Source organism: Meleagris gallopavo, chromosome 5, assembly GCF_000146605.3.
Source record: "Meleagris gallopavo isolate NT-WF06-2002-E0010 breed Aviagen turkey brand Nicholas breeding stock chromosome 5, Turkey_5.1, whole genome shotgun sequence".
In the NCBI taxonomy this organism is placed as follows: Eukaryota; Metazoa; Chordata; class Aves; order Galliformes; family Phasianidae; genus Meleagris; species Meleagris gallopavo.
Window position 1 is genome coordinate 42,946,539 of NC_015015.2, and position 7,718 is coordinate 42,954,256.

The following is a 7,718-nucleotide window of genomic DNA, read 5'->3' on the forward strand; positions in this document are numbered from 1 at the left end:
GGGCTTTTAGCCTTCCTCGTTGCATCCCTGCAGGCCCTGACTACATTCCTATATTCTTCCCAAGTGATCAGACCCTTTTTTCCACATTTCATGGACCTTCTTCTTTCCTTTGAGCTTGCGCATGAGCTCCTTGCTCATCCACAAAGGTCTCCTGCCACCTTTTCCCGATTTCTTGTTCACAGGGACGCACCGATCCTGAGCTTGGAAGAAGAGCTGTTTAAATGCTGACCAGCTCTCAGAGGCCCCCTTACCTTCTAACACCCGAGCCCACGGGATAGCTCCAAGTAGGTCCCGGAAGAGATCGAAGTTGGCTCTCCTAAAGTCCAGGGTAGCAATCCTACTTATTGCTTTGCTTCTTCCGCTCAGGATCTTGAACTCCACCATCTCATGATCACTACAACCCAAACTGCCCCCTAACTTTACTTCCTTAACAAGTCCATCCCTGTTGGTGAAAATAAGGTCCAGTAACACCCCTCCCCGCGTCGGTTCCTCCACCACCTGCATCAGAAGGTTGTCTTCAACGCACTGCAAGAACCGTCTGGACCGTGCGTGCCTGGCTATGTTGGTCATCCAGCAAATATCTGGATAATTGAAGTCCCCCATAAGCACCAGTGCCTGGGAACGTGACGCTACATCCAGTTGCTTACGGAAGGCCTCATCAGCCTCCTCATCCTGATCAGGGGGCCTGTAGTACACCCCCACAACAGTGTCACCCTTACCAGCCTGCCCCTTGATTCTCACCCATAAGCTCTCCACTGCTACATCACTCTCCCCCAAGTGAATTTCAATACAGTCTAGCTGCTCTCTCACATAAAGAGCAACTCCACCACCCCGCCTAGCCAGCCGATCTTTCCTAAAAAGCACATAGCCCTCCATGACAACATTCCAGTCATGCGAGCTGTCCCACCACGTCTCCGTGATCGCGATGAGATCATGACCTCGCGACCGCACGCAGAACTCCAGCTCTTCCTGTTTATTCCCCATGCTACGCGCATTAGTATACAGGCACTTAAGAGAAGCAGCATCCCTCCACCTCTCTCCAAGCCTTTGAACTCCACTGTCTCCACCCATCAAGTCCTGTTTGGAGCCTCGAACTGGCCCCTCAGTCCCAGCGGTCGTCATTTTGTCCCCTTCCCCCTTCATACCTGAAAAATTGAATTTGTGATGAGACAGATGACTTCAGAAGGAAAAAGAAAACATTCTTCTGCTTTCCATGCTTAATTTGCAGGAAAAACAGAATACTTCATTCTGGTTTTTTGGTTAATAACTATAGGAAAAGATTATATTGACTTCATCTTCTATCTTAGACAAAAGTTTAATGTCTTTCTTTGGAATTGCTCATTTTACAGATGAGGTTGTCCGTTCAGCTTTGGAGTGCAAAGATGCACATAGTTCAAAATGCTGGATATTTTTATTTAATTTGCAAGAGGCAGTGATTGTAAAATTAACAACACTGAGGAGGTCCAGAGTGTGTTCAGTATCAGGCATGACTGCAGCAGAGAAACAGCCTAGTAATGATCTGGCAGTCTGGGTTTTGCTGTGAGCTCACAGCCAGAGCAACTACAGACTCTGTGCATGCGATTGCTGTACATACACAGTATCTGCTAATGTGCTTAAGGTTGCATTTTCATTGCTATAGCTGTCCACACAGCTAATTTTAAAACTTGCATTGGTTTTATTTGCACATGATGCTGTTTTATCTACAGTAAAAACATCCATCATTCCTAGACATTAAAATTACCTGAATTTATGCAAGATTTTCTAAGATTCTTGCAGAAAGGAATCTAGTTTAGCTTATTTGAATTAACTCCTCCAAAACTTCTCCTTTATCTTGCAAATAAGATAAGGTTTCCCATACCTACCTGCATTTCTTATGATGATTAGGCGAATGATAATACTTCATGGATTAAATGACATATGACGACGCTTATTTCTTATTATATCTGTAGCAATCAATGAAATGAGATTGAACTGAAATTCCCAGTAAAATCTCATAGACCAGGCTGTGCAAGAGGAATGACTGAGATGTATTCCAGAGATATATACCCAGCTAATACCCTTTGAAAACTGCATTTTTTATCTCTTGTTTGTGTGTGTGAACCTTATGTAGACCTTAGTAGGTCTAAAGAAATCTTAATGTGTTATGCTTTTGTTGTTGTCACTGCTATGCCACTATCCCAATTTATAGAACTGTTTGCCTCTTAATGACTTATTGTAAAAATATTTTCAATTACTTACTCTTACTTCATTTGCTGGAGAAACAAGTAGCAGAAGTATATGGAGTAGAAAAAGGGTGACAGCTTCATTTAACTGTAATGCTGTTAACAAATCCATGTCCGCCTTTACTTTGTGGATATTACCTCACAGCATGTCATGGTGAATCTCTCAGTGACAGTACATAAAAATCTGATCATTCTACTTCAAGAGCAACTTAGCATTTGTTCAAGCAACAGGAGTTAACTTTGCTCCAGCTTTAGCAATGTAGCAAACAACCAAGCAATTCCATTGCAGCAAAAAGGTTGAGAAAGCCCAGCACAGTTTCCAGTGTTACAAGAATACCTGTATTAAGTATCCAATTAGACTTTCCTATTGTACTTGTACAATCATCCCCAAAGCAGCACTTCTTTAAGCACTCATTTTGTTAAAATAGCTTTGATCTATAATAACTCTAATACTCTGAGGGTATGTCAGAAAGCTGCAAGGTAATTCATAGATACTGTGATTCTTGACAAGTTGGTTTAGACACCTTACTAGCACTGCTAAATAAAGCCAGAGTGCAGGTGCTTCCCAAATGTATTTAAGATATTCCTCTTTGTTGTCACCAATGATTACCTTGGCAAATCTTTTTTGAAAACATTGCTTTCCAGTCCTCTTTACCTCATTCTTCTGGAAGATGAGAGTTAAATTCAACTATGTGCCATAACGAGTTACATCCATACTTGGATAAAGTATATTAAGACTTCTGCGCATATGTCATACTTACTGGTGTCTCTTTGGATTGTAATGTGCTCAGAGTTGTTAAGGAATCATTCAAGTCAACAAACTGGTCAGAAAGAAGTTATATCAAACATCTTCCATTCTAGCAGAAATACTGAACTTGGTCTGTAACCAGAGGCACTGGGCAAGGTCTGAGTATTGGGTCGTGGGCAGGAAACTGGAAAATTCTTTTAGAGCACTGAAAGTAAGGTCAGCACTGCAAGAATCAAATCTCATAATGGCCGCAGGATTTTGTACTAGTTGTTGCATGAGCACAAATTTAGTGGGAAAGACAGAACTCAATTAAACATCCCTAGGTCTTGCCAATGCACCTCTTCTGAATATGAAGCAAGTGAAATTCAGAAGTGTATTTATTAATGAAGCATTTTGGAGCCAATAAGCTATAGAAATGATTTTTTTTCCTATCAGCCTGGACTACCTTGGCTTATCAAAGTTAAGACCCTGCAATTTCTGTTCACCGAGTATAGCAGCTGCTTCACTTCAGGACAAAAATCAGAAATCTCATCAATCTCAAGTGGCTCAACTGAATTTTTTCTAGGCAAAAATTCTGAGTCCAGAAAAAGACACAATGATACTTTGAGCCTTCAGAGAGTAGGCTGCCTTTTACAATAATAAAATGGAGCCATAAAGGGAGGGAGGTAATTTCACCTCTCACTAAATCACTCATTTTTATTCTCTGTTCCTCACATAAACACTTCAGAAGGAAACTGTTCCTTCCCTCTTCCACTTGTCTGCGGCTTGTTAGCTAACTGGACTCTGCAAATATACATTCATACAGAGGCAGCTGAAATATGATGGTGAGTGCTGCATTGCCTATCGTTAACACAGACTACTTAAAACTGTAGATTTGAAAATCTGTACTACTGAGAAATAACAATTTTTCTCTGATGTCACATATTTTTCCCTGAACTGTAGTTAATGTTTTTAAACTGCGTGTATTTAAAATGTAATGCATTTGAAGCTGAGAGGTGATAGGGAGCTCACTGGAGCAAAAAACTTCAAGAACTTAAGTTCTCCAACACACTCTAATTCCATACACTCACCCACCCACAGAATTCCAGAATAAACAACTAGGACTTCCATTTATTTTTTGGAAAGATACTAGATCATAGTAATGGTGCATTCACATCTATGTCTAGCAGAATCCAGTTCAAGATGCCTTAGATAAGACTGCCTGAATTCTATTAAAGGAGAATTATAAAATAATCTGCCTATCTGGGAAAGCTCTCTTTAATATCTTTCACTTAACATGTAGCTTATGGCCAGAAACAGTACAGTTTATATTGCTAAAATAATTAGCTTGTCTAACATTGATTGTTTCTGTCCAGATGGATATTCTTGTATTGCTTCGTTCTGTGTGAAAGAAATCATACTTCAGACTTCCATAAATCAAATGTAACATTTTAAACATCTGCAAAAATTGCATAACACCAGTAGTATTAAAACTGGGATGTTCCTGGAGAAAGGTCTCCAGTATAAACTCTCCAAGATCTTCATCTCTGAACTGTCTTCACCATCTTCACCACATTTACCACCTTCCCCGTCATCATACAACATTCAAGCTGGCCCATAACTAGTTTGCCTGTTCTTCATCCTTCCAAATGTACAGGGAAAATACATTTTTCACTTCTAATAAATTACTCTCTATTACACCTGTGTGAACACTTATATTACACTCAGCTACAGTTTGCAAAGTTGGTGGAAAAGTACTCATTTTTCTTAGAAGATAAAATGACATATGATACTACTTCAATAAAATGATAACAGCAGTAATAAAAAGAACAAAGGTATTTCTCTGTCTTCTGGTAAAGCATTCCTCATGTGAAAAACTACCTAAGTTTAATTAACTCTGACTAAATTATTAATCATTTCATGTTAAGGTGCCTGTCTGTATAGTGGATTATTGACTTGTGCTTTCTTGTAGTATAATAGATTAACATCCTTCATCTGATGTTTTATTGCTTTGAAATAAGTTATTTCAAAAGTTATTTCCCCATTCCGCCCACCTTGGTTCACGGGAGGTGCTAGTGGGCCTAAAATGAGTAACATGGTGAACATTAAACCATTAGATTCAATGTAAGGGGAAGCAGAATTACACTGATGTATGTAATCTTGCAAACAGCCAGGGCTAGCTAGAAGTTGTTTTTGATGTGTACAAACTTTTACCCCTGTTGTGTTGGATGGTTTGGTGTCTTGGTGGCAATTACCTCCACAGTGTGTGGGAGGTTCAGGAAGCCTCCTTCTCCTCCAGGGCAGTGAGTGGGGTCTGCAGCACACTGGTGGGCTGCCCAAGAACATGCAATCTGAGGCTATCAATACTTGAATGTGAAAAATATTCACCTTAAAAACTGTTTTTTACTCTGCAAAGGTTTGTGGCAAAGCCATACACTGAGTAACAGGAGGACATGCAAGGGGAAAGAGTGCAGGTGGCCCATTGAGAGGCATGTGAAGGTGTCGGTCGTTCTTGGAAGAATTTATATGTAACCTGCCACAGCACAGAAGCCAAGGTCTTCTGTCCTCCTCAATATTGCTCTGCAATAGTAAAAATAACCAACTTGGTAGCTTCTGAGTACTGTTAAGTACAGAAATGTGACTGTTTTCCCAGAATGTAATCTATGAGTAATTTGAGGTCTCAAAGGCTAACAGCAGAGTATGAGACATTCCAAGGCAGTGCAGGATCACTCTGTAAATCGTGTCTGCCTGCGGCACCAGTTCTCACAGTGCTGGTGTGCTATGGTTGGTCTGACATCAGTACTTGGTTTCAGGCAGGTTTTCTCAGCTTTGCCTGTTATGAAAAGTTCTTGGCCAAAATATCTGTAGATCAATACTACATTAATGGTTCTTTGCTGTAAAAGCCCCTTGTATTACTGCCCGAACTACAAACACAATTTGAAATTTTGCTCGTGGGTGATGAAATTGGCAGATGACTAATGGAAGTACAACAAGGAGCATTTAAGTTCATGATGAAAAGACATAGTGTTATATATCCCCGCTGAGTCCCAACAGCTATCCTGTCAGTGCTTACCACTTCATCTTTCTGTTTTTATCATGAAGGAAGAGGGAGTTTTTGGCACTTGTTCATTAAATTTCATCCTGTTCTTGCCATATGCCATAGTTTACTGCAGGCAAAATGATAGAAGAAGTGTTAATGAGAATAATTAGTGTTGCAGTCTGTTAGTTTGGACTTCTACTCTTTAATTTTACTCCAGGAGTTCCCAAACTGTGTTTACTGTATGCCATCATGAACAGCTGGGCAAGCCATGTACCACTGCGGAGTATGCTGCATGCTATTAACATTACATGCACAGCTTGTTGTACCATATAAACTTGGCTCTCCAAAATGGTGCAAGGGTGCCTTTTGGTGATCTCACCTAATTTTAAGATATTTGGCTAGGTTCCAAGCATCTAAGCTTAAGGAATTTAGTTACATAAAATATTAGCTCTGCTTTTGAAGCTGGGTGGAGGAGAAATACGTTGAAAATGTATTTCATTTACTCAGTAAAAGAACAAGATGAGAGCTGCAGCAAGGCTCCGCAATCATTGTTCTGACCTAGTCATTCACGTAATTGATGTAATCAGTCCTGACATGTGAAGCATGTGAAACAATTCTTATATTCAAAGACAGTCTTTCAATTTTCAGTGGTCTTACAATTCCTTATGCAGTGCAGGTCTGTTCTTGCTTGAACAGCAGCTGCTTTGCCTGCCAGTGAGATGGGAATTCTCATGGTGCCTTTTCTAGAGAACTTGGGATTGTGTCTTCACCCCTCGTAGTGCCTCTCCCCTCCTCTCTTGACTTCTGCTATTCAGAAACATCCCATGATATCCATGGGATTCATCCCAGAAAATGGAATATGAACTCGTACTTGCTCTTTGTTGAAAATACAGAACCATACCAAGCCCATTTTTTAACCATAACTACTCTCTGACACAGTCTTCAGTCAGTTCTAATTCACCTTGAAGCTGTCTCATTTAGGCCACATTTCCCCAGATTGCCTATGAAAATAGGCAATACGATGACTGCCTTTATAATTATTTCTTTTTGAGCCTACAAAGCAAACTGTTCACCCTGATGGGTGTGAATAAACAGGACAAGTGGTTTTTACACTAGGAAGTATTTTGATTTGAGTTGAGAAGCTGTTAATTTGAGAAAGAAAAGTGGGCAGGTCCAGAGGCAGAAAACCACTTGAATTGTTTATTGGATTGTTATCCAATAAAACTATTTTTCCCTGGAGTAGCTTTAATATCCTAGAGCTAGGACTAAAAACATTATGCTGCTTCCCTAGGGATGGCTGGCGAAAGAACCAGGACCTTCCCTGCAGCCCTTCCTGGGAGGAGGCCAGAAAATGGATTTTCACTTTCTGTCAACAATCATCAGGCTTCTACACGAGCTGTGTGCCTGCATATAGCTGCAAATTAATTGCATTTTGAGTAAAACACTATAAAAAGCTGAAGAACATGGTTTTCAGCCCCCTTCTCTTTCTAACATATCAGAAAACAAATCTATTCAAAATCAAAGTTACTTTCTTGTACAAGATGATTCTGTTTCATCATCCTGTACAAATTTAATATTAATTATGCTTGAAATCATAGTGTAAACAGTTTTAGATCATCTTCTTCCTACGTATTTTAAATGCAATGATGAAATTTTTAAAAAAGGTGCAGGAAGGAAGTCAGAGTTGGTGCATGCTCAGGGTTAGTGACAAGCAAGTTTTCAACACAAA